The sequence below is a fragment of the Xenopus laevis genome, chromosome 3L (genome assembly GCF_017654675.1).
Source record: "Xenopus laevis strain J_2021 chromosome 3L, Xenopus_laevis_v10.1, whole genome shotgun sequence".
Lineage (NCBI taxonomy): Eukaryota > Metazoa > Chordata > Amphibia > Anura > Pipidae > Xenopus > Xenopus laevis.
Window position 1 is genome coordinate 73,944,211 of NC_054375.1, and position 12,973 is coordinate 73,957,183.

The 12,973-nt window shown below is 33.6% G+C and overlaps 1 protein-coding gene across 10 annotated transcripts in view; it reads left to right on the forward strand.

Moving 5' to 3' along the window:
• The window catches only part of foxp2.L (forkhead box P2 L homeolog), a 149,514-nt gene that overhangs the window by 65,725 nt on the left and 70,816 nt on the right, over positions 1 to 12,973 (forward strand). The window contains exon 1 of one of the 10 annotated variants that reach the window (XM_041585230.1): positions 1,531 to 1,659. The gene's annotated coding sequence lies outside the window, so the exon portion shown is untranslated. 10 annotated transcript variants of the gene reach the window in all.

Genomic DNA, 12,973 nt, shown 5'->3' on the forward strand with positions numbered 1-12,973 from the left:
TATTACAGGAATTAGATGACTCACTAAAGTTCTATAATATTCTTTCCAATATAATATAAGAAATGTAATTTGAAAGACAAAAGTCAGACTATAGCATTAAATATCTTCTTGTAATCAGGATCTATATAATTTTCATACTAGTGAAAACCCTGGCAAATTGTGATCAGCATTGCCTGTAGGAATACCTTGTATTCTAGCTGTATAAAGTTATGTAAATCAGATTGATTTAAGAGTAGGAAACTCATCCATTTTTATTAAAAAATGTGATTGCATAAAATTGGGAAAAAAACTTGAATGCCTCAAATTTGTATTCTACTCGTTATTTTCAATGAGACTATAATGAGACTACAAACTCTCAAAAAAATAGAAAAATCATAATAATAAACTCAAATTCTAATACTAAACACAAATCTCAAAATGAAAAAATGGCTTACATTTTGTCTAGGACAAGTTCCATTGTTTTACATTTGAGTTTTTAAAGCTATAATTTCTGCATTTTTGTGCAAAAACTAAATCACGGCTAAAATTTAAATTTGAACATTGAGAAACCCCCCCCCCCTAAATTCTAATTATCATGTGACTATTCATAACTGATCCTTTTCTCTAAATGCAAAATACAGTATATTCAGACTTGCAAACTTGTGTTTGTATGCTCTTTGTTATAATTATTAGAGAGTAAACAAATACAATCCTTTTGACTTTCTACTATATCTGCATTTGTTTTGTTTATATTAGATGTTGAGGCATATTTATCAAAAGGTGAAAACATAGTCCAAAACAGGGCAACACCATATTTGTATAGGATTTCAAGTTGATATTTATAAAAAGGTAGAAACTGGGCTCAACCCTTGATAAATATGTCTCTAATATCCTATGCAAATGATTGGGAGCTCAAACATTCCCCTCTGGTGTACTCTGGTTTCACTGATAATTCTGCCCTTATGTATGAAGTTTTTATAAACTGGCCCCCCAAAAAGTTCCTTTTGCTGAAATTCATTTATATGAATTCAGCTTTTCATAGGCACCTAATTTCTAACTAAAGCATGCTCAGTGTGTGTGTTCTTTATAACTAGTCTTTAGAATAATTAATACAGTACAGACTTAATTTGAAAATTCCTTGTATTTCTAAAATGTGTTTCCTAAAATGCTTTAACGTGTACTTAATGCATCAGATCATCTCTTATCATTAATTTATGTTAAGAGACAAAGAGACAATAAATAATTGTATCTTTGGCACTTCTGCATCAATGTCTCTTTATAAATATAGGTACTGGCTATTGCAATCATTGGCTGAAATTAAGTCTTTGTTTTCTAGTATTTTAAAAGCCTTTCCCAGAAAAGACTGCTTTAGTAAAATATCCTACAGTGTTTATGCGGCATGCTTGTTGCTAAACATAACCCTCACTATACCTATTATAATTCCTTTATGGAACTAGAGCATCCTACTCTCACTGTATTACTTCTAATAACTTTGTATTATCCTCAAACATTGAGAAACAACTTTCAATACCCTCTTCTAGATCATTAATAAATAAAAAAGAAGTGGGCCCAGGACTGAACCTAGAGGTACTCCACTTACAGCTTCTGCCCAGTTTGAAAAGGTTCCATTTATAACAACTGTAGGCTGAAATCAGAGCATCAGTGTTCAAGACCCATCAGGTAAGCTTATGACACACAACTTACATAGTATAATTAAGGTCTCAATAATATCTGTTGTGAGTGATGAGTGTAGGTGGTTTATTTAGGGCATATCAATAAAAGGCCAGCATATTATGAGTTTTTAAAGAAAGAGCATTTGGATTATATACTGTTGGCAGACATTATAAAAGAAACTGATTTAGTATGTGAGTGTGTAGCTAATGGCTCCGTTTTGCTCCAAACAAGCGGTGCCAAGTTCTAAAGAATTATAATTCAACAAACATTACATAAATCTACAACTCTTATTTTCAACTGATTTGCTTTTTCTCTGTAATATTAAAATAAAACTTTGTACTTGATGTCAAGTAAGCTAGTATGAATCCATGTTGATGGTCAAACTGCCATTTCCATGTTTAAATGTTTTCAATATTCCTTTAGAGTACTCCAGATAATGGGCCTATTTATTATCCATAAAACCCAAGGTCCCAAACATTGTGGATAATAGATCCTATAATTGTTGTAATATATTATACCCTTTATCTATACCTTGAGAAAATAATATTGAAATAGCATAAACTAGTAATTTTAGTTTTCAGTCATCACTTTCTAAACCACTTTTTCTCTCAGAATTACCAGGAGATGCTTGGTGGAGGGCCACTTTCCACAAGCTTCTAAAAAAAGATGTACCTCATTTTTGTGATATTTGAAAATCAGTTTATGGAAATATATGTGAAGATCTATATGTGAAGATCAGAATGGTTTTTTATAGAATAGGTGGGGGTTGTATGTCTCAAAATATAGCGTTACTTACAATATATACATAAACTTTCTTTTGGTACAATGGCTTTTCTCTGTAAAACGTACAGGGTAGTGCTTTTGTTATTTGCCAGGTCTTACGGGAATTAGTAACTGGTCATTTGTTTACTCAAATACAGTGACCTTTGCAGTAGCAAGTGACCATTACCCTGGACTCCAACAGTCACTTGCTTGGCATTGTCTGTTGTTTTGTCTATGCACTTTAAAACATTTCATAATACATAGAACTGTGTGCAAAGTACAATTTAACCAGATTCTTATAAAAAAAGATTAAATGGTGATAAATGTCAAAATAAAATGTATAAATTACTAAGTAATATAAACATAGGTTGTGCTTTGGAAAATTTACATAAATTCTAGGAAGTTTGATATTTTTAATAAAATATTCCATTACTTTCAAACTATATGGCCTTCCAGCCATGTCATTAATGTTTCATTCAAATGTTCTGCTCACACTGCAGAAAAAACTTCTCTCTTCTGCCTTAGGAAAACTTTTTGAAACTCATACATATGTCATTTCTGTTTTGTAAAAGTTGCATTGTTTTCATGGGTTTTAAATAACAGTGAGTTGCTTCGCCTCTGCTAATAAAAACAAGGTTGGTGAGTGTGTTTCCCATTTGTATTATGACAGTTTATTATATTTTGCAATGGAATTTCTAACTGCCTCTGGAATTCCTATCTCGTTATATCAGACAATTCCCTACCTGTAATCCTTCAAAATCCCCTGAAGACCCACCACTTCAAAGATCCCTATCTAACTCAGTCTGTTCTTTTATTGATAGGAACAACAGCCATTTTCTCCAACAACCTTTTATTACAATAGTTTCCTGACCCTTTAGATTGAAAACTGTGGTGATCATGTCCCACTTGTTCTCTCTTTTATTCTGTGACCCATATTCCTACATTTGTTGTTTGGTTCCTATCTATGTGTTACAGTATTGACATAATGTTCTGCCTGAAGCGTTCATAAGGTGAATTGGATAATCAGTTCACTCTCAATACTTGGAGCCTTATTTATCATGTATCGAGTATTTAAATAAAAACAGTCTGACCAAACTAGAATCCACATTTGGACCTTATTTATTATAAAAAAGCATGATTTATATTGATCAAAAATCCAAATTGCACGATTTTTTTCTCATTTTTTTCCCTAATCGCTCGTTTTTTCTGGCTTTTCCTGAAAAGTCAGAACTTTTTCGGATTTTTCCCTAAAAGCCTTAAATAGTCAGATTGTTGGGATAAATCTAGTGCAGACTACAGTAACCTCCAAATAGCATGTGTATTGAAGTGTGTCAGATGCAATAAAACAAATAAGGTGTTCTTAATTTATACATAGAAAGACAGCTCTGAATGTATAAATGTATAGTATGTATGTGTATATTGAAGAGAAAGATAAACTAATACTAATGAAGACATGCTGTACCTTTGTTTGCACATATACTGAAGACTATTTGAAAAGAGTATATTGCAATGAAGAAATGTACTTTGTCTTTTGTTGTACTATGTCATATAACAATTTTGACAGTAGTATGGGACTCCCTGACAAGGGACAATATATTTATACAAAAGACAGACAGCATTTAAGTTATAATTACATATGAATCAAAGCTGATGAATTAAATATTTTTGCAGCAAGAACAGAAATACTGAAGATAATAACTTGAGTTCTAAAAAAAAAAAAAATAACTTTTGTCCAAATGATACTAATACACACTATTTTATTGACATCATGATTTAATTTACCTGAATTACAAAAGGTATGGGCGGTGTACATTTTCAGTTAGACCCAAACATAACAGAAACGGAGCTAATTTTGAATAATGTCGCAACCTACAAACAGCTCCTCAAGGACAAAACAATGAAATTAAAAGATACACTCAAGGGATTATAACATTACACAAATAAGGTCAGGATGGGGAAGCCTTTAACAATAAGAAACATACATGTTTGCTTAATGCAAATCAATGCAAATCAAATAATAGTGTTGTCATGTACCAACAACATACAAATTCTTATGCAACCCAAGGATATGATCTAACATGCATTTATCATGTGAACAGCTAGTAATCTATTTTTAGACTAAATCAGGTTCTGAAAGGGTTTCTTTATTTATTTTTTTATTTAAAATGATGTATTAAATATTGGTACGGAATCATTTTAGAATAAACATTCCAATGTGAAAAAGCTTTCCCAACATTTTCAAACCACATGGTATGAATTTCCCTGGACTAGTGAATTTTTCACCCATTTGTGAATAATTCTAAGTAACCTACTCAAAGCTATTGCTATGGCTCGAAGAATTAAAACAATTGTCATGGTCAAAGAAACTGTAATGAGAAAAAGTATCCACAAGAAAAAGTGAGAATCCTCTCACCTAGAGAGTTGTGAAATGGTCACACTTTGTTTTTTCACAAATAAAAGAAGCATCTATTTTTTATTAAATCTTCTCTTAGAATGTATGTGGTTTTGAATTAAGTTACTCCAAATTTAATGATGTAGCAGTTCCATGCCAACCATTTACCAGTGGTTCTATATACATGCAGTAGAGTGTTCACAACACAGATTTTAGCTCAACTAGTACTATTCTAATCCAAAATTCCATTAATATTTTGGTGAGATTTTCCATTTGGCTCTGTTCAGATGTTTTGTTTACTCATATTTCTGTTTCTCACTGTCCGTGAAGCTATACATTTTGTGTGAAGACATGTTTTACATTTTAATTTCCTGACCCTGTTAATGCAATTTATAAGCATGTAGCTTGTTATTATTTTAACTAAACTTACAGCTGCCTAGTTGTAAAGTATCTATTTTTCATTATTATGACTAGTTGTTTAACTTGTGCTGTTTTAAATTGCCAGCAATTACCATATTTCATCCTTATTTTTAGGTTTAAATTGCAGTGTGAGAGTGTACTCTTCTCTTAGCTAATTAGTGCTATCAAGGAACAGTGGGTTACCTCATTAGTTCCATGTGCATTTAATTAAAGAAGAGAAAATCAGAGTTAACCTCATAGTTAATATTTTCACAGAGTGTTACAATGCCAACACCTTCAATTGGAGTCACACCCCTGTGTATCTAATTATGCACTGGTGCCAAATAAGGTTAGGAAGGGTACCGCCATACTGTTAACAAAATAGTTGAAATGGAAATGTGTTTTCTAGTGGCTTACAGTGCAATTTGACTTAAACAATTTGTTTGATCTTTTTATCAGTTAAGGCTAATATAAGTAGTCTGGTCCTTAACTATGTGGGAAAGCCTTTTCCACAGTATTTCAGTGTGGCTTATGTTTATAGTTGTTTAGAAATAAAGTGCATTTATAAATCATTATTTATAATCTTCACTTTATAGAACATAACCATGTTAACTCTTTCTGTTGTTACCAAACAGTTCTAAAAAAAAAGATCTCTCCCATCACGCAATTCCCCAAAATATAAAAATGGCATTCAGTAATGGAGATTACGGTATAAATAAACTGAACAGCAAAATTGTATATTTCTAGTTATTCTATTATTTTATTACTTGTAATATTTATATTTCCATTACCAAATCTATTGTTGACATTTTTGTAAAAATATACTTTAGTGCAAAGGCGCTAATTGTCATTGGTGTGGCTACACTCTTACGCATTTGACATATATTTTTAAATATATGTAGTGTAATGTCCCATAGAAGAAAGGAAAGAAAGAAAGGGTTGCACAACCCCATTGCAAATTCAGTGTTCCCCTAGAACAAGTTGAAAGATTAAAATAAAATGTAGCTTTTATTTAATACAATTAAAATTCGAGTCCAGGAACTTGGCAAAAGGTTAAAATTACAATTAGGACTAGAGTTAAGTCAGGGCTGGATGTCGAAATAAAACCTGATATTTGAGGGGTTAAACTAATCGATATTGGCCCACTGCCTGAATTGTCCCCTCACCAGGATCGACTTCTATCCTATGATTACCTGGGAGCAGCACGTGCAGACCAGTAGAATAAACCACCACCGCTCCTAGAGCTTGTGTATGAGTCGGTTTGGCTGAATTGGGAGACCCGGAAGTGCATCCGCATCAGTTATATGTGCCTGAAACAAAGGGTATTGTTCTGCCTCCCACAGTGCCGGTTAAGCATGCTTCTACCCCGCACCAGCCCCACACAATGCCGGTTATGCCATGCTTCTACCCGTGCCAGCCCCCCATCGTCGGTGGGTTAACCAAAACCCTGCCTAATTGCACTGTTAGGCAGCGTTTTTTGTAATAGCCAATACCAGAAAGATGTGGGGTTAACCAGCATTGTGTGGGGGGCTGGTGTCTTTGATCTCACATTTAATCAATAAACTTGATAACCAACAGAATACTTTACAAGTAAAAATATAAACCATGTAATAATTAATTTGAAACAGATTCCTAACATTTAAAATCTTAGTGAGGGACATTTACAGAAGAAGTATTGCAAAAAAAGGTTTAACATTTTTTCTATACAATGCAGAATAGCAATCATTTATTGGTTATGTGGTACTTGAAGGCAACCATGTGGAATGGCTACAAAGGCAATTATATAAAATAATCTGATAAAATCATTGGGGAGATATGACACAGTGATTAGGAAAATGTCCTACTCATTGGTACTAAACATGGTGGCTAGCAACTGCAGATATATAGGATACACTCTTTCCCTATGAAAAGCTGCTTTGGTGTATCATTTGCTGTTTTTAAGCCTCAATCATCAAATATGACATATATCCCCCATGTGGCATATAACTGAATATTATATTCAATCTGTTACAACCACACTGTAACACTTGTAAGATGCTTTGAACCTCTCTGCTGACATGAGTTATGGCAGAGACCTTTACCACTTCTCCCTTAAATGCTTTGCACTGTAAAGGTAACAGCAATCTTTTCCCAGTTTAGCCAGTCAGATGGTCTGGCCATTTAGAATGATAGATTGCCTAGTCCAGTAACTAGCGGTGACCAACCAAAGCTAATGACTAATTGGTAGATTTAAAATGATTATGTTAAATTAAATTGTAAAGTAGAAATGTTTCCAGGCAAGGGTTTTGTTTCTCTTTCAGAGGAGTATCCAAAGTTAGGATATACTGTAGTGTAAATGTATCTATGCTAAATGCATTTTTTAAATTAAATTCTAAATTTAAAAGCTACATTTTTTTAGTTGATTGTGCATTTTATTTTGCTCTACCTAAAAAACTATTTGAGGGAATCATGGTTGAAATACAATGATTTTTAAGGTTTGTATGTATGCTAATGGGTGTTTTTCCTGGATGCATGTTTTTGAGTAATTTAGTCACTGTCTGTGTAGGCTGGCTACCCTAGGCTGGCTAGTCATTCTGCCAGGCTTCTGCCAGCTCATTCTGTTCATTTCTGAAAGGGGGTAACTACCCTAATACTTTTCCTGGCTACAGATTGGTTGTTCCTTCAAGTCAGTTACACATCTGCAAAAAGGACAATTGTACCAGATTCTCACAGCACAATAAAAATGAATTGGTTGAGATTTATCTGTGTATTCTATTTTTAATAAATCTGCCAGAACTTGTAACTTACGCTGGACTGAACACAAAAGACTTGGATTAATAAAGCTAGCTTTTTGTAAGTTTTCATGAGGGTTGTGCCAAACGTTTTTCTATACAGTATGTGACTTTTGTGTGCACCCAGGCATTTTCGCTGTTAAATTAAGTGTGTGCTACTACCTTGTCTATTTTTATCTATTTATTTATGACTATAGATGACACACAATCCAAGATCATAGTGATTGATACATACTCTTAACATACTTTGACAGTGTAATGACATTCTCATTTTGAAAGAAAATGTTATAAATGAGTATTAACATCATAAAAAACAATCATGCCCCAGTCAGTGCTGTTCATATCTGGCATTGCTACTTCACACAGCTGGGGTCCTGAGTTTTAATTCTGACCTGAGTACTACAGCAAGGAATTTGCATGCACTTTCTGTGTATCTTTTGGATTTCAGGTACTCAAGTTTACTCCAACATTCTAAAAATATATAGACATGTTTACTGGCTGATTCAATTGACCCTAGATTCAACAGTGCTGCATAAATCTGTTAGTGACATATAATTACTAATAATAAAGCTACCTTTACTTCCAGTCCAGTATCATTTTAGAAATTGTCCTGCATTATATATAAATTAATTAAAATGAAATTATAAAAAATATTGTCATTTCTTTAAAACAAATATTATGCCAAATGTAAAGTGCCTGTATGTTAAATAATGGATTTTAAACTGTGAAATATGTCCTTTAATAAATTATACAATGGCCCTCTCTGTATGTCAGATGATGTTATTTACATACCAGCTGGAATACTCTGCAGTGTCAGTTTAGAAGCTAAGAATTACAGCAGTCTTGAGCAGAATCAAATAAATAAACTGTGATCACGGCAGTGGCTCAGAGTAATCTGGACATTCACATTTAATTTAAAAATTCAACCTTTAAAAAATAAGGTTATACAAATAAGACAAGTAATGAGATTTGAAACAGATGTGAGATTTTTTTCTTTTTGTTTTGAAGAACCATTTGTAAAAGGTCAGAGCTATTCTAAATTGTTGGCAAGGTATTTTTGTCAGAGTTTACATTATATTTTATGTGGGGTGTGTTTCTTTGTCACTTTTTGAAACAGATAAATTAATCTTGAGTATATTGCCACTTCATTTGGAATATAGACAAGTTAATTTCCTTGGCACCATAATATTGTAAATAAAGTTTCCCCAGGAGCATGCGGGGTTGTTTAAAAATGCTCTACTAGAAAATTTCCCATGATAGGTTCATAGCTTTTCTGCTTTCTTGACTACGTTTTATATTGTATATTGGAAACTGTTGCTCTATAGCCCTTTTGCCACTTTGCTTCAAAATTTACCTCTTACTGCATATTCTGTATTCTGTTGACAAATGTAGAAAATGGCATTAGTAAATCTTTATTACATTGCACAAGTATGGTGCAGCAATGTTGTGCAGTATGCATTTTCTAGCTTTGTTAGTACAAAAGGCAACATCTATGAGTGGTACAGTATATTTTCTTTTTCTTTTAGTGGATCTTATACAATACACGACTAGGTGTTTTGATCAGCTAAAGGTACACATAATAGCCTCTTAACTCTTCATTGTTAGCCATGCAGTATAACCCATGAACTCTTGTAGCTATGTAGCAGACAATTGTAAAAGCAAATATTCAATATTCTGATCTTGAAATTTGTGTTTTACCATACTTGCTACAATATATACAATAAGTACAATCTCATTTGCCTCTTTTGGCTTATGCAATATCATTAGCACACACCAGGATGAATATCACAAACCCCCAAAAGACTGAATTGCCTGAGACATTTAATCCAATAGTAGGCTATGGACAAAGTTTCTATTTTTTAGGTATTCAATCTATATCAGTATTGATTGAACTCATGTTTCTGGAATTCTCACCATGATATCTATGATAATTGGTAAAAAGTAGACCAATCCATAAGAAATACATCTAATCATTATTAGTATTTGTGGTAATAACTATTAATGGTCTTTATGCATTGATTGGCATTGATCTTGCCATGACAATTATTTATTGATCAGTTCTAAACACTGCAGTGGAGCAAAATTTGTTGGAGCGCTGAGTATGTAGTTTGCAACTTATCACTTGAGTTGTGGTGCTATATATAGTAAAAACCCATGGCATTAGTATTGTATTGTACTGGGTAGATTGGGAATGGCAAAACCAGCAACCCATGCATTTGTACATTTTATGGCATAACAGCAATTTTATGTATAGTTTTTGAAGTGTTCATGTTTTAAAGACCTTTATGTAGTTTTTATAGCCAGTAAACACAACAATATTAGGATACAACTAACCTTTACATTGTGTGTCCCTGAACCCTGGTGCTACATTGAACAAGGGGGTAGAACAGGCATGTACAGTTAAAAAGAAAAGATTTATTGTGTATCCTTTTACTTTTGACTTTAGAAAAAAAATCCTATCCAGTATATGGAAATGCCAAAGTGTAATTTATTTCATATAAGGCAATTTGTCTTTAAATATTATTATTCTTTCAAGATACTGAACCAACAGTGTTAATAACACAGTGGAAACAATTTACGTTGTGCCTTCCCTCTTAGGGCAGGGACACACGGGCAGATTTGAGGAGATTAGTCGCCAAACAACAAATCTCCCCAAATTGTCTTCCCCTGCTAGAATGAAAATCGCCGGTGGGATGGCACTTGGAGCGATTCATTTTCCACAGTTGCCTCCCACACCAGGCAACTAATCTCACTGAATCTGCCCGCGTGTCTTTGCCCTTAATCAGTTAGTTGATTAGTTCTCTGAAATTATGTTGTTTATACATTTGGCCAGAGTTGATGCAAAAATCGTATTAGCATAGATTTGTACATCTGAAGTGTGCTAGCAATAATGATACATGAGAGTTAACTAAAAATGTAATTATTTTATGCAAACTTGGGCATGTATATTCAAGATTTTTATAGAGCCAAACAGGAAAGAAAACGCCCTAACAGTCCTGCATCAGACTTTTGAAATGATGTTTCCTTCTGTTTGCTTCCAAAAATCTGAAGAATTATATATTATTTTTTCCACATCAGATTCTATGGTGTTGGTGACAAATTAAACTGCAGATGAACCAGAAATGAATGGTGCATCCAGTCTATATACCTTACCATTCATTTTAATGGGAAAATGGGTGCGACTGCAAAGGGCATCAATTAGGCCTTGTTACTTCTGTTTAGAACATGCAATATGCACATGTGAATTAAGAAACTTATTCAGATTCAGGGAATCTAAATCCAATAAATAAATTGCTGTTAACTTACTCAGGGTGCTTCTCTGAGCATTTTTACAATTTACCTGCATTTTTGTTAGCTGTTTCTGAGATGTTTGCAGTTCTAAACTGCTAATAGCATGGTTTTAGTTCAAATTACATCTACAAACCCAACAGTTAACTGAACAAGAAAGTGCAATTAGGGGGTTATTTATCAAAGGTAAAATGTTAGAGGTTTTTTTTATACCTTGAATGAACTCACAACTTAAATTGTTTCTTATTTAAGCAGGAACTTGCAAAAAATTTGTTTATGCGAATACACTTGCTGGTTCAGGAATGATATTTTACATGGTAGAATGAATTATTTACAGTGTAAACAGTGTAATTTTTTTACACCAAAAAAATCATGATAGAATCCCTTTAACATACATAACCACCATTTCTCGGATGTTTGTGTCACCACACAGAAGGGTTGATTTACTAGGTTCACGTCATGGTGTAAACCATCATGTTTTTATACTTTTGTGCCAGGCCCAGAACTAAGCACCCTTAAATTGAATGCACAGACTCTCACCATGCTTTAGATGTGCAAGTTGGGGAATGTCAGCAGGTGCAAGGTGCAGCAGAACCATGCATGTATTGCCTTTCTATGGCAGGCGTTATGCACAATGCTGCCTTCTGCCAGAGAGCACTGTATTCTGCACACTGCAATGGATTTTTAATCTGGCACAGCACAGAAATGCTTCAGACAAATTAACACTTAGTGGCCTATTTATCATGCTGTATAAAAATCAGAAGCATTACTGGTGATGTTGTCCAAAGTAACCAATCAGCATATAAATTTAAACAGTTGGAATTCAAAACCAAAGATCTGATTGGTTGCTATGAGCAACACCACCAGTAATGCTTCACTCTACTTTTTCACAGCATGATATATAGGTCCCTAAGTGGCACAATTGTGCTCCCTTTAAAGCTCTTGCATGCAAAGCTGTGGTAAATGACACCACAGTGTTATATATCTAATATTTGAACATAAATTTTGCTTTATTATTAGATGAGCGTTAATGCAGTTCGTTGGTATTACATATACAGAATGTATCAGTTTCTTAGGCACCATGTAAATAGAGCTTGAACACAGTGTTAGTTAAAAACCAATGTTGAGCTTTGGCAGCATGCTGTTTACTCATGAGGTAAGCCAGCATGACTCAAACATGTACGAGCAAACTGCATCAAGAGCTGCAAATGCTCTGAATCAAACAATAGCACTAGAAATATGCCTTGCCATCTGTCAGTACATGAAATACATATTTTATTTCATCAGTATAAAAAAAGTAAGCAAACAGATTTAAATCATTGCCGTTTAATTACAGAGAAGTTATCTTCTATGACAAAGAACACCATGTTTTTGAATGCTTAATACTTTAAATCCTGCATACCAATAAGTATGCAGGACAGGTGGTTTTTCTCTGGATGCTTTTTTTCTAAACAAAACAGACACATCTTTTTCGTTATATAGTATAATTGCTAGTTTTCAAAGCTTACACATAGCCCCAACTGAAAGATACATTTTAAAGAGACAATTTAACCTCCACAAATTACTTTTCTAAGGCTGGTTCCTTACATTTCCCTTTAGATTCTGTAGCTCCAAAGAAACGTGTGTGCTAGAGATAAAACTGATATCTTTCAGTCTGAACGCTTGCATATTGAGCCTGAACCCTTGTAAGTCAGAAGAGCACTGGAAC